The 24,927-nt window shown below is 40.6% G+C and overlaps 1 long non-coding RNA gene across 1 annotated transcript in view; it reads right to left on the bottom strand.

Annotated features, from left to right (window-relative positions):
* Positions 1 to 2,146: 2,146 nt before the first annotated feature.
* Positions 2,147 to 24,927, bottom strand: part of LOC131134539 (uncharacterized) — a 45,709-nt gene continuing 22,928 nt past the window's right edge. The window contains exon 4 of the long non-coding RNA XR_013627910.1: positions 2,147 to 2,241. This is a non-coding gene — a long non-coding RNA (uncharacterized LOC131134539). The remainder of the gene's footprint in view (positions 2,242 to 24,927) is intronic.

Below are 24,927 nucleotides of genomic sequence, written 5' to 3'. Positions count from 1 at the left end.
GTCTTTGACTGCGTCTTCTGAATGATTTACATTTAGGTTTTAGTTTATTTAGCCGTTTTTATGCTCCATAAAATGCTTAATGAAGACAAAAAATATATAACATTTCCTTAAACATGCATTTCCTTTTACTAATAACAGACCGTATTCAACCATCATGATTTCTTAACTACACTACCGCTCAAAGGTTTGATCACTTGGATCTCTTGCAAATGTATTTGTTTTCCAAAGAAAAACTCATTTTTCATGCATTTCACAAACAATTTTTCCATTTCACAACCATTTTTATACATTTCGCAAACAATTAAAATGAATCAGATGATTTTCAAAGAAGGATGTACATTTTTGCATAGAGGCCTACTATCAACAACTGTCAGTCCTCTGCATCAATCTCCTGGTATGGCTGCTAATCCAAGTTCATCATTTTATAAGGCTAATAGATGATTAGAAAAGCCATCTAAGAATCTAAACTAAAACTAAAACCTCTTACCATGCTGTTAACTACTCCCTTCAGAGAGAAGCACAAACTGGGTCTAACAAGGACAGAAAAACGCTGCACAACTGTGCAAAAGAGTGTGTATATACAGTTTACTCCATTAGTAAACTGCAAAATTCAAAGCGCACTGTGGCAAAGGATTACTGTATATACTGTATGTATGTGGCTTCCAACAGTCGGCTCCCACAAATAGAACAATGCCATCATACAGTTGGTATTTTAAAGTGAAGGGGTTTGGAGACGCCACCCAATGATTAATGGCGGAAGCATTGGAAAGCATTCAGACAGCTGAATTATTTCTAGCTTCGGGCTTCTGAGACTGAGCTGCAGTGTTCTGTAGTGCTGACACAGTCAACCTGTCGGCCTCAATGTCTCATTCGGTCCAAATCTTCACCGTTGCCGAGCTGTCGTGCCAAAGTGGCGCCCACGTTGGACAGAATGGCAGCCAAATGTCAGAATGTGATCCGAATGAAATGTTCTACCGCTTCACTTTCTCGCTAAAAAAAAAAAATCCAGAAGATGAATAATCTATTGGCAAACATGCAAAGATGCAGCTCATAGATTAAAAGCAACTTCCTCCATCTACTATATCAAGTGATGATCTGATAATCTAATTTTACAGCCTTCCAAGGAGGCATGGATTTAAGCTCACGTTGGTTTTATAATCCATAAGAGAGAGAAGAGAGCTGATTGTGGGTCGCCTGTACTGGGATTTTTTATTTTTTTTTGCTTTCACAGATAACATAGCCCTCGGAGACAGCTGCAAGCCCGCTGCAAGCGCATCATCCCCTACCCTCAAATCCAGTCTATCATATCTGGGTCGGCACATTTGGCTAATTAGATGCAGAAAATAGTTTGATGCCATTCCACAACAAGGGGCTGGAGGACAGCCACAATGTGGATCTTTTTCTAAAGGAATTAGAACGTGACTGCAGATACTTGACGGGCTTTTGGTGCCTCCATCAGTGACGTGCTATCTGCTGCTCATCAGCACAATCATTTCCTGCAGAAATTGCACCGAGGCACTTGGTATTCAGTAGAGGATGTTTATCAGATTATACGAGGCAGTGCGGTCTCATTTGCATGTTTCTAAGCGGCGAGCATCATGACTCTGGAGCTCCTACTGAAAGAGGACAGGAGAGGGCAGGAACATTATTTGAGTTTAAGATCCAAGGAGTATTCCATTACACAAAAGCACTTATTTACTCACCCACCAGACAGACCTAGTTTACACACATGCAGTCTCACAAAAATTAGTACATCCCTCTTAGATTCCAGCAATTATTTTCATTGCAGTATAACTTCTGAAAGGGACAAGTTTGAAAAAGAAACTTGGATATTCCATGAAATGAAAATAAATAATTTAGGGGGGGGTTTGTGGATGGCAAAAAGTCACAATTGAGGCGCAAAATAAATTAACATTTTTGATTACATTGTAAATGCAGGGCTGCACGCTGGATGAGTGGTTAGCACGCAGACCTCACAGCGAGAAGACCAGGGTTCAATTCCACCCTCGGCCATCTATGTGTGGAGTTTTCATGTTCTCCCCGTGCATGCGTGGGTTTTCTCCTGGTACTCTGGTTTCCTCCCACATTCCAAAAACAATTTGCGACTCCAAATTGGCCATAGTTATGAATGTGAGTGTGAATGGTTGTTTGCCTATATGTGCCCTGTGATTGGCTGGCACCTAGTCCAGGGTGTACCCCACCTCTCGTCCAAAGGGATAGGCTCCAGCTCCCCCGGCGCCCCTGATGAGGAAAAGCAGTAGAAAATTAATGAATGAATTAATTGTAAATGCAAACAATGCTAACAGCTAGCATACCAGCAATCTGCATGGACATATTGTTATATTATGGTAACAATTCCTGCTACAATAGATGGTTGTAAAAGTGCGAAAACGCAAAGTTATATTCAAAATGCTATGCCAGACTATATATTTTACACATATAATTCTAACAGTCCACCTGGAATTATTGTATCTGTAAAAGTGTGTGTGTCGTGTCCCTTTTTTTTCAGGAGCACTTTGTAAACAGCAGACCGCATCAAATCACCAAACTGATAAAAAAAAAGCTACCTAAACCATCAAAAGGTTGGCTCAAGCCACGATGCCAGGTTGTATGTTAAGTTTCAATGAAATACTTTGGAAAGAATAGCTTAGATAGATACAACATAGGTGAGGTCCCGACACCTTTTTAATTTTGGAAGAATCCCCCAAAAATGCTAACAATGTTAATACTTAATATGTTAACAGCTAACATGGTAACAATCTACCTAGCATGGGAACATCTCTTCCTGCAATTAATGGTTGTAAAAGTGCCAAATGGGAACTTGATTTGCAAAATGCTGAAGCTAGTAATGTAGCTAGCAATGTACCTAGGTGGATTGTTAGCATGTTAGCTGTTACTGTGCTAAGTTTTAGCATTGTTAGCATTTTTGGAGGATTCTCCTAAAATTAACCTAGCTTAATTTTAGCTGTTGCTGTGCTTTAGCTGTTAAAATTAAGCAAGTTTTATCAACTAAAACACATTAACAGTTTAAATTAAGCTAGTGCCAAGATAGGTAAAGTGCCAAGGTAAACCAATTGATGGTTTAAAGTGCTTAATATCAATACAATACGCTTAATGCTCAAGCTTGCGTAATTTCTTCCTGTAATTGGTGGCTGTAAAAGTGCTAAATCGCAACGGGATTTGCAAATTGCTAAAGCTAGTGCCAAAATAAGTACTATTTACGTAAAGTCCTGATGCCAGTTTTAATTTTAGGAGAATTCCCCCAAAATGCTAATAATGCTAATAATTTGCATGCTAACAGATCGCGGGCTAACGATCTGCCTCGGTACATTGTGATACCACAGGAATCTCTTCCTGCAATTAATGGCTTGAAGTGTTCAATATCAATATGATAGGCATAATGCTAAAGCTTGCTAAAACAAACAATAACTCCGGAATGTTTGTTCGAGTTATGACTCTTGGAAATGGCTCAAATCTTCCAAAAATGTCAGCGGTAAGTGTTTTTGCATCATTGGTTCACTGTTGATTTTCATGACATTTTGTGTCAATATCTCACTCATATTTTTCCACTCCCAGGTGGAGCCATTGAGAAGGTTTTTGAGGGGTGGGCATGCCCACCAGGTTGCAGTTATCATTCACAATCGGTGGGAGGAGTTATCCCACTGATTGTATGACTCTGCACCAAAGTATCAGGATCAGAGCACTCGTATCAGTCAAGCAAATGTGACTTTAAGCACGGAACGGTTTGCCTAGTGTGAGTGCACTCTGACAGCAGTTGAAGCAATAGATCCGAATAGTAGGTGTGAATTTTCACAGCACATAAAAGCACCGAGTAGCTATTTCTAACCACGCTGCACCGACTGACCCGTGAAGCCTGTTTTTGCTGTTTGATCTGCACTTGTTCTGCAACATAGATCCCTGGCTCCATAAAAAGGTAGAGAAATGTCTTCTATTTTCTAGACCAGCAGACAGATGGCGGCTTTCTTCTGCAAGGCGTAATCTCCTAGCAGAGCTGAGATAAAAAAGACTTTAATACTGTAAAATCCTGCCGTTTTATCCGTGCTCTGGTCATACTGCACATATGGTTCAGGCATCTGAACAGCGGCTGGCCAGATGTCACGTGATAATTCCATATTACCGATGCAACAATTTCCATAAATGAGGGGAAAAGAGATTAATTCTTGACTGACTTGAAGCAGACATTCGGACAGGTTATGTATTGCATATACGTCAGGCGGAAAGACTGTATACATACACTACCACTCAAAAGTTTGGGATCCAAGTTCATCATTTTATAAGGCTAATAGATGATTAGAAAAGCCATCTAAAAATCTAAACTAAAACTAAAATCTCTTACCATGCTGTTAACTACTCCTTTCAGAGAGCAGCACAAACTGGGTCTAACAAGGAGAGAAAAACACTGCACAACTGTGCAAGAGAGTGTGTAGTTTAAGACAAAGATGCCTCACAGCTGCACTAAATAGTAGCCATCAAACACCAGTGTCAGTATCAACAGTGAAGTGGCGACTTCAGGATGCTGGACTTCATAGCAGGACTGCCAAGAAAAAGCCATATCTCAGACTGGACAAAAACATTTCCAAGTGACTTTTGAGCGGTAGTGTACAGCGGTAGTTGTTTACACTGTTTAATTCATTCCAGACCTGACTACGATAATGAATTTCCACAATATAGGATTCAATGTTCATTCATTCATTCATTTTCTACCGCTTATCCTCAGAGGGTCGCGGGAGTGCTGGAGCCTATCCCAGCTGTCTTCGGGCGATAGGTCGGGTACACGCTGGCCTGGTGGCCAGCCAATCACAGGGCACATATAGACAAACAACCATACCCACTCACAATTTGGAGTTGCCAATTACCATCCATAAAGCCATGTCCAAACAAAAATGAGTATTTTTTTTCAATACATCCACACGCACATCGATCTTGATAAGGGATGATGACCTATGTGTTGAGCGAGCCTAAGCTTTATCAAAAGCTGTAAAGATGCCTGCAAAGTACAGAGGTCACACTCTCTCAATTTCACCAGAGAATCTTGCAGGCTAATAGCTCTTAAAAGCAAATAGTGCTGTAGGATGACATGTATTTTGGTGGAAATGCTAAAAGCCTCCGGGCTAGTCTTCACAATGAAATCGCCCGTGTGTATAAAATATAAATAGCTACTCCTTATTGGGGGATTGCAGTATTAGTAAGTCTTTAATGTATTCTATCTTCCTATGTACATCATGTATTGCAATATGCTGTGTCAATGTCACCGGTGAAGATATTAAGTGAGGGATGTGAGCCTCGTCCCAAGCCATAAAAAAATGCCACCCATGTCCATATTAATTTGAACTGACCAATACAAAGTGCACACATGAGCATGTAGGAGATGATGCCCCTTCAGAGAGCATGGTTCATACCGGCAGATGAGTGATGAAATATCGGAAGGAGGCTCTGCAGCTCGAAAGGGAAAGAGACATTTATAGCTCTATCTTGGAAATGGATTTCACTATTCATTACCCCGAGGAGCAATGACATGACTTTTAATGCTGAATCATTGCAGCATGACTTGTCCCATCCATCTTGCCTTTCAATACCGATGCGGCAATAAGACGTGGTTGGCACTTCCGGATCTTTGTCTCTCAATGTGAAGGCTACATGATCTTTGTATGATGTACGATCCTCATTTTGCAAATCTGATAGAAACAGCTTGAAAAAGGCAAACATCAATAATAAAAACAAACATTAAATAAAAACATTTCTCCTATAGGCTAGTCATTGGGTCTCTGGTCCACAAAAGTAAATGATTGCCGGGGTCTTGAAATAGTGCTTGCTTTAAAAACATTAGCATTAACAGCTGTAGGCAACCTCCTTATGTGTATACATACACTACTGCTCAAAAGTTTGGGATCACTTGCAAATTTCTTTGTTTTCCAAAGAAAAACTAATTTTCATGCATTTCACAAACAATTTTTTTCTATTTCACAAACAATTAAAATGATTCAGATGATTTTCAAAGAAGGATCAACATTTTTGCATAGAGGCCTACTATCAACAACTGTCAGTCCTCTGCATCAATCTCCTGGTATGGCTGCTAATCCAAGTTCATCATTTTATAAGGCTAATAGATGATTAGAAAACCCATCTAAAAATCTCTTACCATGCTGTTAACTACTCCCTTCAGAGAGCAGCACAAACTGGGTCTAACAAGGACAGAAAAACGCTGTCACTGTCAAAAGACTGTCAAGAAAAAGCCGTATTTCAGACTGGCCAAAAACATTTCCAAATGATCCCAAACTTTTGAGCGGTAGTGTATATACACAGTATATATTTTTTACTAACATGTCAGCAGTTGCAAACATTTTTTTTTTGTAAATCATCACATTTATTTGTAAGTACATTGTGGTTATTTCAGTAATTAAATGAATTAGAGCATTTATTAAAGAAACAAGAGCACTTACATTTAACCCTTTTTCCCCTGGCTGGCCTTTAATCAAAGTTTGCTGTATTGGAAAAAAAACATGCTTAGTGAGAGGTATCCGTAGTTTCAGTGTTGTCATGGTATCAGTGTGCTGCTGTGGGCAAAATACCCCCATCTGTTGGACTGAAGGCAGCAGATGGACCTGACAGGGAGACAGACATGGTGGCCAGGGCGCAGAGGAGACTGGAGGACAGGAAATGTGTGAAGAAAAGATTCCATGTAGGGTGACATCAGACACACCGATTCACGCCGCTAAAGGGCATGTTAAATGACAGCTTCTGGGATTTTGGATTGGGCTCTTATCAAATTCAGCTGCATCCCGCTCAAAGCCAATACACACACACACACATATCTGTGGAAGAGCATCCTTTCCTCTCTGCTTCACTCCAAAAAACCTGTCAGATTGCGTTGACTCGTTTCCTGTTTGTGGCTGTAAACTTTGTATCCGGCTCATGCAGCTCGGGGTGTTTTATCACTCGGTGTATCATCAATTGGATTTGTCCTTCAGTCTTTACTGCCTTGTTTTGCAAACAACTCTGTAGATAAAGATACAGTCTCACGGTGCGTTCATGCAGCTGTTTAGGCATTGTGTTAGTGCCATGGAGAAATTTATCACCTTGTTGTTATCAGTGGCCGTTGGGCCTGCTCCTTGCAGGAAAGCTGCACTATATTGTTCATATTTATTATCAGATTCTTCATTTTTTTATGCCGCTTATCCTAACCAGGTTTGCATGGGTATGCTGGAGCCTATCCCAGCTGACTTTGGCCAGTACACCCTGGATACATACAATAACGATTCACCTATGGGCCATTTACCAATTAACCTAACATGCATGTTTTTGGAATTACATGTATACCCAACACAGATTTGTACCCCTGACTGCGTGGCCAGCATACTAACCACTGGTCCACCATGCGACCAGATGCATTATTCTTGGGGAATTATTACCACGGATTGTTTTGAAGCACAAGTAAAAGTATCTTGATGACTGCAGAAAATGTATTCAAATCTCATTTCCTGACTTGAAAGCATAATTTATCCAATTAAAACACGTAGCAGCTGGCAAATTATTCAGCAATTACACTGTAAATCACAGATGACTGTGCAGCATGACAGTGACTGCACGCTGCTCCCAACCAGGGGAAAAAAAAAAAACCAACTTGAATTCGGCTTCACCTCCATGCAGTAATACCCCCTTAGCTCGAACGTAACCTATTCCCAAATCTACACTTTACTCTGCTTGGCTGACTTTTATTAACGCAGCCTTTCCGCATTATCCATCATTGCTCCCTGGCAAAGTCCTGACACTTAATTAGATGGCACGCCGGCTATAGAAGTACATTAGAGGCGGCGTGCAAAGCTAAAGAAAACCTTTCAGGAAAAAAAGTCAGCAGTAGACAAATGAAACACACAGAAGGAGCCAACAACAGGAAATGTTCCTGGATTTGTGTCCTTTTGTCGGATTTAAACTGCTGATATTTATAGAAATAGCAACCCCATTGTGATTTAATAACACATTTTCCCTAAATGTCAGCGCTTGAAATGAAATCATCCATCCGTCCACCTCAGAGGTAACGACATATAAGAACACTCAAGAGAGCACAGACCTCTGCCAAAGCTTAAAACTTTATAGTTTGCCAGATCAATGTCCATGACCTTAATAGCTAACAGGAGCTAAAAGGTAAAAAAAAACTAACAAATGATGCTTTATACAACTTTCAGTCAGGTTAAGCAAATGTCAGTGGGTTTTTTTAATAGTCTACACTCTCTTGCACAGTTGTGCATCGTTTTTCTGTCCTTGTTAGACCCAGTTTGTGCTGCTCTCTGAAGGGAGTAGTTAACAGCATGGTAAGAGATTTTAGTTTTAGTTTAGATTTTTAGATGGCTTTTCTAATCATCTATTAGCCTTATAAAATGATGAACTTGGATTAGCAGCCATACCAGGAGATTGATGCAGAGGACTGACAGTTGTTGATAGTAGGCCTCTATGCAAAACTGGAGATCCGTCTTTGAAAATCATCCCAAACTTTTGAGCGGTAGTGTATATAAACACATCAGGAGGTTGCCTACATTCATTTTCTACGCCGCTTATCACGGGATAGCCTTGGATGTCTAGGCATGTGAGTCTGCCCTTCATTGTCTCTGAGGCGGAGATCACCCCAACTCTTGCATGTGTTTTTTTCTATATTAACTAACATTTTAGCATGAATAGTCAGACATTGATATTGCATATTGAATTGTACCGCTCATTATTCTCAAATATCTTGTCTTGCCTCATCTATTTTGAAGCTAAATGCAGATTTTCACTTGACAAGGACAAATGGGAATGTCTGGCCGATTTGTTATCAGTCGTTTGACAATAATTAGGTTGGACAAAAACAAGACATTTTTTGATTTAATCTATTTTTTTGGAGGGGGGACTGAATAAAACCAGTTGTGTTTCCAGATATCCCTTCAAGCGTTGGCAGGCAGATCCCTCATCGCAACTTTGATCCAACACATCACTATAATCATAATCCAGCTCTATGAGGGGCTATGCTATTTATATTTTACAGGCAGGATGGTACCATTAATCATGTTCTCCAGGGGCATCACTACAGGGGATGTGCTTTTATGCTTACCTCTGTAGGTAGAAGCAGCCAATAACAAACCGACCGTTTGCTGTTTTATTGGAGTGCACTCACATTACAGGAGTGCTGTATGCAATGTCATTATATTTATATCAAGATAGGATGTTAAAAGTAGGACAGATTGCAGATGGATGATGCATTCAGCTCTTGAAAAGAAAAGAGGCTTCATTCAGTGAAGACCACTGAAGAACCCCTCCAGGATAAGGGTCCTGAGAAACAGCTCAACACCCCTGCCATATAGAGAATTGAGAGTTTTTGCAGTAGGCGCTGAAAATCACATAGGGGATCTTTGGCTAGCATCTTTGCAGTAAGTCCTTAAAGGGGACATATTATACTTTTTTCCACTTTTCTGACCTATAAATGTAGTTAGAATATTGTATTCTCGTGTTAAAAGATGCCAAAGTTTCAGATAATGAGGTTTGCGTATTTGGAAGTGAGCCCTAATAGAAATCTGGGATGGCTCAAAACGCTCTGTTTCAAAAAGGCGTGTTAAAACTGACCCTTTGTGATGTCACATAGGAGCCAACACCCTTATATGGGCGTGGCTGTAAGCCAGATAAGCCCTTCTCCAAGTTCTCCTCCGCTGTTTACGTTGCTAGCAATGGCTTGTACAGGAAGTTCCTGATTCCCTACCAGAAAAATAAACACATTTTAATCTGTCAACGACATTTCACAATGGATTGTTTTGTGAACATGGGCCATTATGCAGCTGGACTAGACAAACTTGCTGAAGACCAATAGCTTTCTCACGTTATTTGGTCGTGTGGAGTCAAAAAGACAAGCATAAGTAACAGTTTCAGTGTCCTCACTGCGCTTATTTTGTGTAAGTCGTGGAGCAAAAGTGTTTGTCTGCGTAGCATTATCGTGTATACAGAGAGCGCGGTTGCTAATAGCCTTTTCCCTACCACAATTAGTGGCAGTTTTTGGTAGTCCCGCAAAACACATTAGACGTGACTGATGCTGTAGAAAACGCTGAAATGATAAAACCACTTACCATTGAGAGACGTCTTTTGTTTCTCATTTGGGAAACTGGACTGTCCAGTTTCTACTTCCCGATCAGATTGGGGATCCAACACATATAAAAGCCGAAATTTTAAAAAGATACATTCATTCATTGATTTTCTACCGCTTATCGTCATGGTCGCAGGGGGTGCTGGAGCCTATCCCAGCTGTCTTTGGGCAAAAGGCCACTCACAGGGCCCATACAGACAAAAGAAAACCCGGAGAGAACATGCAAACTCCACACAGATGGCCGAGGGTGAAAAAGATACATTGCCTTTTATTATCAACTCCTATAAAGTTGGGTTTGCAATTCGTGCCACAAATCGTAAGTCCTTATAAGCACTCAGGAGTGTGACCAACCACAGTGGAGTGGGCGTGCCTGGAGTCGGGCAGTGGGTTTAATGCAGTAAAACGGACTGTTTTGAAATTTAAAAAAAATATACCGCTGATTTGGTGCAGATTCTGAGCATAAAAAGGTCCCCTTTATATCTGGTTTTGGATTGTGGGAGCAAATAATCATGTAGGTCTCACGTTAAGTTTGTTGGAGAGACTATGTCTCGCAACTGGCCCGGGATCACACAGTCGCTGAGGAGTGTGAAGCCGTTCCGACCCGACCACTGAAAAGTGAAAAAAGATTGATGGCTCATATTAATTGTTTCAAACATATTTTTTTCCAGTGAATGAACTTGCCCTTCAGAGAACAATTTTATTTTAAAAACATAAAATCCAAGAGACTTTTCAAGGGTAACATTTGAAAAGAACATTAGCATAAAAGCTGTCGAAGGTCTCTGTTCTTTGTGTGTGTGTGTGTGTGTGTTGATTTATGCGACGGTGCACTTCTAAGGTCTTCCATTAGGCTGTTTTCAATTCTGGCTCTTAAAATACAAACATACACTCACTTTGCGCCTGTACACGCCTGCATGTGTGTAAATTTGTAGGACATTTGCAGTATTTTTATTCATTACAAGATGGAAAGGGTAGTGAGAGAGAGTCTAGGACCTTCGCTGAGGTTTAAAGTGCGGGCAGACATCTTCAAGGCTACCCAATTAGCATGTCAAATTGAAACATGCACGTGCATATCCATCCACAATTCCCCTCTATCACACAGGTGACACACCTGAGGAGAGACTAAGCCGAGACTTCCTTGTCACTTGCTTTCCTTTGCAGGCAATTTCAAAGAGTGTGCATCGCTGCTGACTTCTCATTTCAGTGTTTTTTTTGTTTTTTTTGTGGCTCCTCCTGGAGTGAGTATAAAGATGTAAAACCGGAGAGGAGCAAAGAGCACTTATTTCTTCCTCCTACTTTCATTTCAGCAAACTTGTAATCAATCCAGAGTGATGAGCAACACAAAAGGCACAGTGAGATGCTAATGTAAATCGACTCTGCTTTAATCAAAGCCTGTACTTAGTCAGGAGCTGCACTGATGCCATTGATCCGACTTCAGGGTGGCGCTCTCCACTTGACCACAGACAGGTGACACAGACTGGACATTAAACACACTCATACAGCCATGAATTGGTGTCTCTACAGTATTTATTGATTTATTAGTATTCGGTGGAGGAGTTATGTCTCACATCTGGCCTGGGAAGGCCTTGGTGTCCCCCTGGGGGAGCTGACTGAGAATGCTGCCCCCCATGAAGACCGACATAAGCGGAGGAAAATGAATGATTCGATGGGTACATGAGGCTATACTCATAATAATACAGATTTTTTTTCAAGGATGAAGGTATAGTCATGTGGCGGTCTTCTTTCTTTTTGGGCTTTTCCCTTCAGGGGTCGCCACAGTAAATCAACCTCCTCCATCCAACCCTGTCTTCCGCATCTGTCGCTCTCACACAAACTACCCTCATGTCCTCCATCCATATCCACACATCCATATACCTCCTCTACGCCTCCTACACGGCAGCTCTAAGTCCAGTTTCTACTTCCCAATCAGATTGGGGATCCAACACATACGTATAAAAGCCGACATTTTAAAAAGATACATTCATTCATTCATTTTCTACCGCTTATCCTCATGGTCGCGGGGGTGCTGAAGCTTATCCCAGCTGTCTTTGGGCGTGAGGCGGGGTACACCCTGGACTGGTGGCCAGCCAATCACAGGGCCCATATAAACAAAAAAAATATCAGTGAAGAAGAAAAAAAAAGGAAACATCTGAAAAAACAATGGAATTTTCATGAAAAAAAATTTGCAATTTAAAGGCAGCTCTAAACACAGCATCCTTCTCTGGACATGTCCCAACCATCTCAGTCTGGTTTTACACACTTTATGTACAAGGCTTCGAACATGTAATGTCCCTCTGATGTACTCGTTCCTGATCCTATCTATCCTGGTCACTCCCAATGAGAACCTCAGCATCTTCATCTCTGCTTTCTGCTTCTTTTCCTCAATGTCACTGTCTCCAGACCAAACAACATGGCTGGTCTCACCACAGTTTGTGTACCTTTTCTTTCATTGGAAGTATCCTTGGCAAAGATACTGAAAGCCCAGTTGCTTCGTCGTCAGCAGGTAAATATGGCATCCGTGTCAATGTACCTTTAAGGTAGAAAAGCACTGCATTATACATTTCACCCAGACTACCTTCAGCAGCTCCCATTTCAGCAGAGTTTGTGACCCCTGTCGTACATGAACCAGGAAGTGGCTTGTTACCATAATGACACAAATACTTCCGTCTTTACCACTTTTGTAAACATTATTGTGTCTTAATAGACACACACAGACACACACATGTATTATGTGAACAACCCACACAACATCGAGGGCACGTGTTTGCCCTTTCAGAAACATTCAATCTCTTAACATGACTTTCATGGCTGTTATCAAAACTGGAGAATGTGTTGTCATAGCAACCGTGTCTCTGGCATAGCCTTTGGTGACTGCCGCACTCTTACACACACACAAGCAGACAGAGCAAAGGATCATTTGGAACATCTGCACACACACACACACACACACACACACACACACACACACACTGACCTGCTTGCTACTACCTCCCCATCTTCCTTCATGCGGGGGAGGACTTCCTGAAAGGTTGGCGCCAAATGTCATGTAAAGGTGGCAGCTTCCTTAGACGTCTCACTTGGCATTTCATGCACAATGTGAAGATCGGCACCAAGCGGGGACATTACAATGTTATGATGCAGTCTTCCACTCGTCTGACTCTTGCCCCCCCTCTCCAACTGCTGTGAAATTAACACAACATAAAAGCAAGGGCAACCTTTGTAAACACACTCAAATCCACCATAATCATGACGGTTACATCCTGGTGGTGTCCATGGGGAATTTAAACACAGGCCTCTAGGGACACAAAACACCCTAAATGCAAAGCAGAATCAGCTAGAGCACACTTCCTTTCTCTTACTACCTCTTGTCTTGTCTTGCCTGACTGGCCTGATTAGCCACACCACCCATGCACCCTCCATGTATTTCACCCCTCTGAAAAAATGAAAAAAAAAAAGCCATTTCCGGCCATGATCAAGGGTGTAATATTCGGAAGAATGAGGTATTCTTCAGAAAACAGCATGAAAAACCATCAAACATGCATTTCCAGCGTGCTATAATCTTATTAATAAAATGTATTCAGGGGATTTTGCAGGTATGTGGCCTGCCTAATAAGGCTCTCTGCTCCTCTGCTTCAGAAACATGAGTGTTTTAAATATAGCAGACTGGTTAGCAGGCAGAAAATTGAACAGTTATAAAGATTTAGGCTGCAAAAAAGGAATCATTTATACTAATTTACTGTGCATTATGATGATGATGAGTATACACTACTGCTGAAAAGTTTGCAATCACTTGCAAATTTCCTTGTTTTCCAAAGAAAAACACATTTTCATGCATTTCAAAAACAATTTATTCCATTTCGCAAACATTTTTTTTCCATTTCACAAAACAATTAAAATGAATCAGATGATTTTCAAAGAAGGATCTCCATTTTTGCATCTAGGCCTACTATCAACAACTGTCAGTCCTCTGCATCAATCTCCTGGTATGGCTGCTAATCCAAGTTCATCATTTTATAAGGCTAATAGATGATTGGAAAACCCATCTAAAAATCTAAACTAAAACTAAAATCTCTTACCATGCTGTTAACTACTCCCTTCAGAGAGCAGCACAAACTGGGTCTAACAAGGACAGAAAAACGCTACACAACTGTGCAAGAGAGTGTGTAGTTTAAGACAAAGATGCCTCACAGCTGCACTAAATAGTAGCCATCAAACACCAGCGTCAGTATCAACAGTGAAGCGGCGACTTCAGGATGCTGGACTTCATAGCAGGACTGCCAAGAAAAAGCCATATCTCAGACTGGACAAAAACATTTCCAAGTCATCCCAAACTTTGGAGCGGTAGTGTAATATTAATAATAATGTCCCATGGAGGGCCACATACTGTATTTCCCGGACTATAAATATGACTCCTCAGTCAAAAATGAGTCATGAACATGCATGGATATAATAAAATCGTACCTGTTTAATAAATGTAAGAATGTTGTCGAAGAAGACACTTAATACATGACATGATACCTGGATGTGTCTCGGTGTGTATAATGTTCATACCGCTGTATTTTAACACCAAAACATAATTTCTCTATTCACAAATGAATTCAAATAGACTGGATTTAGAGTGTATTTATTTCGCCGGTGCCCTGCACAGCTGCAGCAATTTCCAAGCTAGATCCAATTAGCGCCCAAAAATGAATATGATTAAAAGTCTAAAACACAATGTTTCTCAATCCACACAGGTATCATATAATTGTAGTTGTAGTAGACTTCATATTCATACGTATGGATAATTTAGAGTCGACAATGAAGTTAACGTATGTTTTTGGAATGTGGGTGGGAAACCGGAGTACCCGGGAAAACTCTATGCCAGGCTATCGGAACAAAATATCAATATGTCAGCTTTTGCAAATTAGTGTAATTTAAAATAATTCATTCATTAATTTTCTACCGCTTATCCTCACGAGAGTGGTGGAGCCTATCCCAGCTGCCTTAGGTCGAGAGGCGGGGTATACCCTGGACTGGTGGCCAGCCAATCACAGGGCACATATCGACAAACAACCATTCACACTCACATTCATACCTATGGACAATTTGGAGTCGCCAATTAACCTAGCATGTTTTTGGAATGTGGGAGGAAACCGGAGTACCCGTGCCCCAACATAAGCGTTTGGCAACGTAGCCGAAACTAGCCACCAGCCAGATGTGACTTTCACTGGAAAAATAGACTGGGTGATAAAGTATTTTTGAACATTTGGGAATTTGTTGTGTTTTTCCTCCATTTGTGCATGTCATTAGTTGTATTATTGTGTTTTCATGTGATATTTTGTACTGTAACTGAAACAGTGATTATGTATACGTTTGGGTTGCACGGCGGTCAAGTGGTTAGCGCGCAGACCTCACAGCTAGGAGACCAGGGTTCAATTCCACCCACGGCCATCTCTGTGTGGAGTTTGCATGTTCTCCCCGTGCATGCGTGGGTTTTCTCCGGTTACTCCGGTTTCCTCCTACATTCCAAAAACATGCTAGGTTAATTGGCGACTCCAAATTGTCCATAGGTATGAATGTGAGTGTGAGTGGTTGTTTGTCTATATGTGCCCTGTGATTGGCTGGCCACCTGGCCACCTGTACCCCGCCTCTGGGATAGGCTCCAGCACTCCCTGCGACCTTCGTGAGGAGAAGCGGTAGAAAATGAATGAATGAATGAATGTATATTTTTAATAAGGCTTTTATGGTGGTGACACTGTTGTATTTGGATACATGATGCTACTCCCTCAGAACAAAAGTCATGAGTCACAACAAGTACAATAAACTCCCTCCAAAGCATTGATTGAGCGCGAGAAATCACTGTAACTGTCGTGTCTAAAAAAAAAAAAAAAGCAATTTTCCCCCGCTGTGCATGAGCTGCAAACACTTGCAATGAACTCTTAAGTTGTTTTGCGATTTAATCTCTTTTCCATTTATATGCTAAGTCGGCCTGAAAACGCTTTTTGCCCCGACATCATCTTAGAAGATCCTAATCTTTGTGACACATAATGGAGGTCCAGCATGGTCCTAGCGGTCCGTGTGTGTGGGCACTGAATGTCATGTGACCGCTGGGGAGAGAGAAGGAAGCTTGATGGACATTTGGAAGTATTACCAAGCCAGGAAGAGAGAAGGGAAGTGGGAGCCTGGAGACAAAACAGGCATCCAAGACAAGACCAAGTGTCTGGGGACAAACTGTGCGTACTGTTGGTCTATCACTTTGTGAACTAAATGGATCTAAAGGATGGAAACTTGACAGATGGTAGCCGTTATCTAGAGATCCTTAACCATGGACTGTCTATCTTCAAGACCCCTTTATGTTCCATTTACTGCACCTCCTTAGCTCAGCAGCTTTTTCTCAATTATTAGTACATTTCGTGTCTTTACATTTTTATTTCAGTAATATTATGATGATTTACTGTATTTCAAACATACGTAATACTGCACACATTTACAGTCACTGACTCACTGATCCAGTCAATCCATCCATCCAGTTTCCTATGCTGCTTATCCTCACTAGCGTCAAACATGCTAACCACTAGGCCACTGTGTTACTCCACACAGTCAAGACGTTGGGAAGACCTGGGTTCGAATCTCGTGTGGAGTTTGCATGTTCGGTTTCCTCCCACATTCCAAAAACATGCTAGGTTAATTGGCAAAACCCAAATTGTCCTTAGGTATGAATGTGAGTGTGAATGGTTGTTTGTCTATATGTGCCCTAGTGAGGATAGGTGGTACAGAAAATGGATGGATGGTCGTCTATGGACTTATATTGGTTGCCATAATTATGAGGTCACATATTAACATACTGTAATGTTTGTTGCGGGGCGAGGAGAGCTGGTGTGCCTGCATTCATACCCCTGGTTGGGTTTTGTGGACTGGACTAGAACTTGAGGACTGCATGCCTGGAGGGCATGTTCTGTGGTCAAAATGAGTGCCTGTTGGTCGCTCTCTGGGAGGGAAGGGCACTGATGTAATTATTCATATACACTAGCGCTCCAAAGTTTGGGATGACTTGGAAATGTTTTTGTCCAGTCTGAGATATGGCTTTTTCTTGGCAGTCCTGCTATGAAGTCCAGCATCCTGAAGTCGCTGCTTCACTGTTGATACTGACACTGGTGTTTGATGGCTACTATTTAGTGCAGCTGTGAGGCATCTTTGTCTTAAACTACACACTCTCTTGCACAGTTGTGCAGCATTTTTCTGTCCTTGTTAGACCCAGTTTGTGCTGCTCTCTGAAGGGAGTAGTTAACAACATGGTAAGAGATTTTAGTTTAGATTTTTAGATGGCTTTTCTAATCATCTATTAGCCTTATAAAATGATAAACTTGGATTAGCAGCCATACCAGGAGATTGATGCAGAGGACTGACAGTTGTTGATAGTAGGCCTCTATGCAAAAATGGATATCCTTCTTTGAAAATCATCTGATTCATTTTAATTGTTTGTTAAATGGATAAAAATGTTTGTGAAATGCATGAAAGTTTGTTTTTCTTTGGAAAACAAAGACATTTGCAAGTGATCCCAAACTTTTGAGCGGTAGTGTATATATATATTTTTTAAAATACTCACTGTCAATTGACAGTTAAAGTCCCAAGGTTTAGTAGCTTGTGATCAACGGGTTGGTGAACCCTGGACGAGAGAGTGATGACTAACATTAATGCTATAAAACCATGGCAACCCACTATCATCGATAGATTGCAGTCCTGTGGGAAACAGGAAACATTCTGTGTTATGAGGCGAATCGCTGGATCTCAACAAGCCAAGCTTTTATACTTGACTGGACACCCAGGAAGGGAAGTTTATTTTTGGGAAATTCTTACCTCATTGATAGCTACACGCAATACTGGCAGCACCATGAAAATTTAATCTGCTTCTGCTTCAAATAAGAATTCTTTGGTTTATTAAGACACAAAAGTGGGCGAGGTCCAGGGAGTAAAAACCCTGAACAAGCTCCTATGATATTTATGAGCCCTTAAATGGACCGAGTGAGTTTCTCATTCGACAAAAGCACATGTAGAATATGTCCTTTTCTTTATTCATATTTCATTGCATGCGCTTGACTAGCATGTACATTCAGTCCACTGAACTTTGCTCCATGTGGTGACAATGGCTTTCATTGCGCATCGATGAGTAGCTTCATTTGAAAGCGAAATAGAAATGCAGAGCGGGGCCACGCTTCGTGCGGGGAAAATTCAATAGCTGCATTAATAGTGAATTCAGCGCTCGGCAATACAGTATGGAGATGAAGCGGTCGTCAACAATAAGCAACTTGGTTTATGTCAAGCCACGTCGCCAATATGCACTCAGCTGTTGTTTATACTGCTAATAAAGATGTCGGTGTCCTCTTGTTAAAAAGGTGTATCACCCAGACAAGAGCATGTTGCATATGCTGCACACCTGACAGCTGGAGTAAATCCTTCTATTAGCATCGCTGGGAAGACAAAGAAAATGAGGGCATATATGAATATTTTCTGTTTTGGAGTTTGGAATTATTTGCTTTCAAGTCTGAAGATCTCAGTGTGGTCTCGCAAGTGCAAAAACTTGTCAACTTGTCAATTAGTCAGGCAGGATGGGCTGGATACTCCTTTATAACAGCTGGTTGGAGTCTGTCTCAGGAGAGGCGGTCCCTGTGTGTGACTGGCCAATCACAGAGCGTGAACAGTGAACACATACTGAACATTTTCTTTAAACACAAATACAGAAAATGGTGAAATGTACTTGTTTCATACTTTTATCCAGCAAATATTTGCATTATCCGTAACAGATACTCGATACTCATACATACACTATTTAGCTGAAATAAGCTGTTAAGCCAGAATAGCAGCCATGAAGTAGCCAGCAGCATATCATGCACTCTCTCCTCTCTCTTCAGTTAAGCATAGACGCAACAGTTTTCTTCAGCCAGATGAGAGAAGTACGGCTCAATGCTAAAACATCGATACGCCAGATACCAGCGCTTCATGCTCTAAAAGTCGATACTTTTTATACTTCAGTCATTAAAAAGGCACCGTTTGTTTGTTGTTGAAACAATGATCAATCGTTAACAGAGCCATTTATGTTTTCCTTTTTAATTGTTTAAAATACCAATTTCATCTTTTTGATATGATTTTTGTATATTAGCTTGGCTATATTTTTAAAATAATTAAAATGTAATTTAATTAAATTATGTTAAATTATGTTAATTAAATTAAATTCATTTCAATTAAATTCAATTATAAATTCATTCATTCTCTACCGCTTATCCTCACTTGGGTCGTGGGCATGCTGGAGCCTATCCCAGCTGCCTTCGAGCAAGAGGCGGGGTACACCCTGGACTGGTGGCCAGCCAATCACAGGGCACATATAGACAAACAACCATTCACACTCACATTCATACCTATAGACAATTTGGAGTCGCCAATTAATCTAGCATGTTTTTGGAATGTGGGAAGAAAACGGACTACCCGGAAAAAACCCACCCATGCACGAGGAGAACACAGAAACCCCACACAGAGATGTTCGAGGGTGGAATCGAACTCGGGTGCACTGAGATCGCTTGTGTGCACATTTCTTAAGCAGAATATGATACACTATCATGGATAAAGAAACTTACGTAAATGCCATATTTTTGTGAAACCTCTTAAATTGAAACTGAAAGTTATCTCTGTTTGCTTTTATTATTTCTTATTTCTTATCAACAATATAAACGGATGTTTACACTGCAAACTGAATGATGGGGACCGGCATGCTTCTGGAGGCGACAATAGAGCTTGTATGCGAAACACTTTCTTTTTCTGTTATCAGTTGAAGGCCTGCAGCAGTCAATAAAAAGGTAATTAAGTCTTTCTTCTTCTAGGACTTTAATGCGCTCATTAAAATAAGAATTAAAACAACAACAATGGTGTATCTTCAATTCATAACATATTAGCAGAATATCTTTGTATTTCCCAGTGGTAACAACCCCCCTCCAACTTTAGATCTACACTACCACTCAAAAGTTTGGGATCACTTGCAAATTATTGTGTTTTTCCAAAGAAAAACAAATTCTCATGCATTTCACAAACAATTTTTTCCATTTCAAACATTATTATCCATTTCACAACCAATTAAAATGAACTAGATGATTTTCAAAGAAGGATGTCCATTTTTGCATAGAGGCCTACTATCAACAACTGTCAGTCCTCTGCATCAATCTCCTGGTATGGCTGCTAATCCAAGTTCATCATTTTATAAGGCTAATAGATTATTAGAAAAGCCATCTAAAAATCTAAAATCTCTTACCATGTTGTTAACTACTCCCTTCAGAGAGCAGCACAAACTGGGTCTAACAAGGACAGAAAAATGCTGCACAACTGTGCAAGAGAGTGTGTAGTTTAAGACAAAGATGCCTCACAGCTGCACTAAATAGTAGCCATCATTGAGTGGTAGTGTATAGCTGAGTGAGCAGGGCATCAAGTAACAATCATAAAAAGTCATAAAAATCCGCCAAAAAAGAAACACAAAGACTCACCAGAAAAGAGAGTGCAACTAACATGTAAAAATGGCTGAGTTTACACCAAACATCACAAATAACAAAAAGCACTGGCTTAGTCACACAGACAATGATTGAGAGCGTAAGAGGAAACAACTTGCTGTCTGCCAGCTTTTATGCCAACTCCACCTGATTGCCAATCACCCACAGCTGGGATGCACCTTTCCAGGTGTGTCACACCAGGATGGTCCAAGTGAGTGAGCTCAATTACTCAGGAGAACTCCTTTCACAGGCAGGCATTGTGTTGTCTTGTTGGAAAAGCCCCTCATTACCACACAGATGACGGCCTTCAGTCAAGACGGATGCCCCCCTGCGACATGACTTTGACGCCCCTGCACAACTTAAAGCTCCATATCTTCCATTTGCAGTGCTGTTGTTTACAATGAGGTCATCAGCTCTGTTAATGTCGCCTTAGACATTTGCTTCTTGCTTCTATTACAGCATTGATTCTGCTGCTATGTTGTGCAATATAGTCGTTAATAAAACATGTGGTCAAAGACAGCAATGCCTCTCTCCAATTATCAACAATGTTACAGTTAACTCATTTGCAACCCAAGATGTTTTTTTCCCCAACGCATACATATTTTTTGTTTTTTTTGCACAAGAGGCAAAAAACATGTTTAACTGCAGTTTTAAGCCATGAAAACGAACTCCACAGCAAGCAAGAAGGAAAACCCACGCATGCGACCCTTGTGAGGATAAGTGGTACAGAACATAGATGAAAATTATGCTTGAAAAAGCTGTTTTACTCCCTTTTATAGTTGGTAACTGATATTTTCCTGAAACTTACATTTGTTCTACTGCTGATTACACAATTACAGAAAAAGGTAGAAGCAACATTTTTTTCTGAAATATGAAAAATGACTGCTAGTGAGAGGGATGTTAAAAACTTAAGTTGCAGGTCTTATCTTTTCTATCGTAAATTTATATGTTTTCTAATTAAAATGACACTGATTGTTTAGTCCCGGGCATGCTGGAGACTATCTCAGCTGCCTTCGGGCGAGAGGCGGGGTACATCCTGAACTGGTGGCCAGCCAATCACAGGGCACAAAAAGACAAACAACCATTCACACTGACATGCACACCTATGGACAATTTGGAGTCGCTAATTAACCTAGCATGTTTTTGGAATGTGGGAAGAAACCGGAATACCCGGCAAAAACCCACCCATGCACAGGGAGAACACAGAAACCCCACACAGAGATGTTCGAGGGTGGAATCGAACTCGGGTGCACTGAGATCACTTGTGTGCACATTTTTTTAAGCAGAATATGATACACTATCATGGATAAAGAAGCTTACGTAAATGCCATATTTTTGTGAAACCTCTTAAATTGAAACTGAAAGTCATCTCTGTTTGCTTTTATTATTTCTTATCAACAATATAAACGGATGTTTACACTGCATACTGAATGATGAAAAAAATTAAGTTAATACTAGTCTTGCAGGTCTTATCTTTTCTATAGTAAATTTAATTGTTTTCTAATTAAAATGGCAGCGATTGTTTAGCATTAGACCAAAAGTCGAAACTGAGAGGTGCGCAAAATCCAAAAACAACAAACAAAAGGACAAACTCTCACAGAACTTCCTCAGCAGAGGTAAAATATGTCGATTGAGTCACAGAGCAGTTGACCAACTCATCCCAAAACGTAGTCATGTGTTTAAACCCCCTCTGTCTTTGGTAAACAGTGAACATCCCTCAGGTCAGCAGAGTGAAACTCCATGCTCAGCGTGTTTAAGACCTGCTGTGTTCCTTGTCTCACCTCACTGCTTTGTCTTATTGGAATCAATGGGAAACCAACTCACTCCATTAATTTGCTATCATGGAACTGCCACTATGTGAAACCCCACACCCCCACCCTAACACCCTCCGTCTCTTCCCAAAGAATTTATAAATCAAACAAACCCAGGATGATTGACTTTGGCCGCGAGACGCTAACCTCGGTACCAACGTAGCAACATTTTCCCATGGCAGGGTGGCGTAGGGACGGAATAAAACATTGTAAAGCGATGTCTCAGGATTATTTCCACACCAACCAGCACAGCACACAAGGCATGTTCCTACATACATTACCGCTCCCAGTTTGGGATGACTTGTTTTTGTCCAGTCTGAGATATGGCTTTTTCTTGGCAGTCCTGCTATGAAGTCCAGCATCCTGAAGTCGCCACTTCACTGTTGATACTGACACTGGTGTTTGATGGCTACTATTTAGTGCAGCTGTGAGGCATCTTTGTCTTAAACTACACACTCTCTTGCACAGTTGTGCAGCGTTTTTCTGTCCTTGTTAGACCCAGTTTGTGCTGCTCTCTGAAGGGAGTAGTTAACAGCATGGTAAGAGATTTTAGATTTTTAGATGGCTTTTCTAATCATCTAGATTTCTGTAATAAAAAGTGCAATATAAATAAAATGTATTATTATTATTATTATTAACCTTATAAAATGATGAACTTGGATTAGCAGCCATACCAGGTGATTGATGCAGAAGACTGACAGTTGTTGATAGTAGGCCTCTATGCAAAAATGTAGATCCTTCTTTGAAAATCATCAATTCATTTTAATTGTTTGTGAAATGGATACAAATGTTTGTGAAATGGAAAAACTTGCATGAAAATTTTTGCGTGTGTGAGATAATTAAAAAGAACAGGGTGTGTTTGTTCAGTAAAAGGCCTTTTGATGGCGCAAATATGCCGGTCACAAACAAATCAGATTTGAAATGAACAACCGGCTCATGTAGTTGGGAGCCTATTGAGAGCTGATTTGTTTTTCCCTAGCCTTTTTTTCCAGTCTAAGTTTGAGCCTATGGGGGCGGGGTTAAACACACACAGCACACAGAGGAGTCTTTGAATACCAAACATGAGTAAACACACAACTGTTCGTTGGATGCTGCTTTTTTCTTTTTTTGTGTTGTATGATCGTAACTAGTAACTCGTAACTAAATTTGCATGCAGAGATTTTTACACAATACACACCATTTGGTAATAAATTAAGACAACAACAAAAATGCCAGTTTAATGAACTGAGCCAAAAGATCCGGTTCTTTTTAGACAGCGGTTCACATTTATCCACAACAGAACAGCAAATATTCCATTCCTAAGAAATCATTTGGTGTTATCTCATTTTAATCTTTGTAGCAATATAAGAAATGTCTTTCCAACCTGTTTGGAGTTGGGTACAAGTATACCAAGAAAATGTTCACTCGCCTAATAATTAAGCATGCAGCGTAGGAACATAAGCTTACAATCAAAAGCTTTTTTTTCCTGGATTTGCTGTCACATTCATCGGCGCACAAGCTGTTTGCTCGTCAACATAGCAGGGGAGAAAAAAAGCAAAGAGTGGACATCAAAGCAGATGCTCTGTACGCTGACTTGAGCAGAACACCTGTGAATGGACTCACATGAATATGAAATCACCCCCCCCCCCCCCCCCCCCCCGTGTAAAACCAGCCTTTGGTGGGGTTTAAATCTTTTTGGTGAGACATAAACAAATGCAGTTAAAAGCTAATTGCTGCATGCTGCCAGTTGATTATCGATGATGGTTACAAGCGTGAATGATGAATTTTAAATCCATCAAAAATAAATGTGATCGTGATTCGCAATGCCGTCTAATAAAGTATTACCGTAAATTCCAGACTATAAGCCGCTACTTTTTTCCCAAACTTTCAACCCTGCGGCTTATTCAGTGATGCGACCAATTTATGTAAATTTTCTAACAAAATAGAAAAGATAAGATTAAGACCGGTGGAATATATGCGTCGAGGAAGACTGCAACTTCTTGTCTTTTGCATAAATTAAATTAGCGTGAACATACCCTCATTATGGAAAATGCAAAAAGAAAGGCATATGACGCAGCTTTCAAGCTAAAAGCAATCGAGCTGTCCGATAAAGAAGGAAACAGAGCTGCTGCACGTAAACTTGGCATAAACAAATCGATGGTGAGACGCTGGAAACGGCAGCGGGAAGAAAGCTATTATTATTGTTAAGTTATATTATTAAAACTTTGAAAACTCTCTCTGTGTACCATCTTTCTTTGTAAATATGTTTACATGTTTTAACGTGGGCACATGTGGCTTATATACAGGTGCGGCTTGTGTATGTACAAAATCGTTTTTCCTCTAAAAATGTAGTGGGTGAGGCTTATAATCAGGTGCACTCTATAGTCCGGAAATTACGGTACTTGTATGTTACTATGTGGGTTTGTCTAATTATGATTTTTTTCATAATTTATGTCCCCATGCTCTTTGTACGAAGCTTATGAAATCCAATCTGAAATGTGTGCTT

Source organism: Doryrhamphus excisus, linkage group LG8 (assembly GCF_037039965.1).
Source record: "Doryrhamphus excisus strain RoL-2023G ecotype Guam linkage group LG8, RoL_Dexc_Guam_v1.1, whole genome shotgun sequence".
NCBI lineage: Eukaryota > Metazoa > Chordata > Actinopteri > Syngnathiformes > Syngnathidae > Doryrhamphus > Doryrhamphus excisus.
This window is presented reverse-complemented; position numbering and strand designations above follow the sequence as displayed.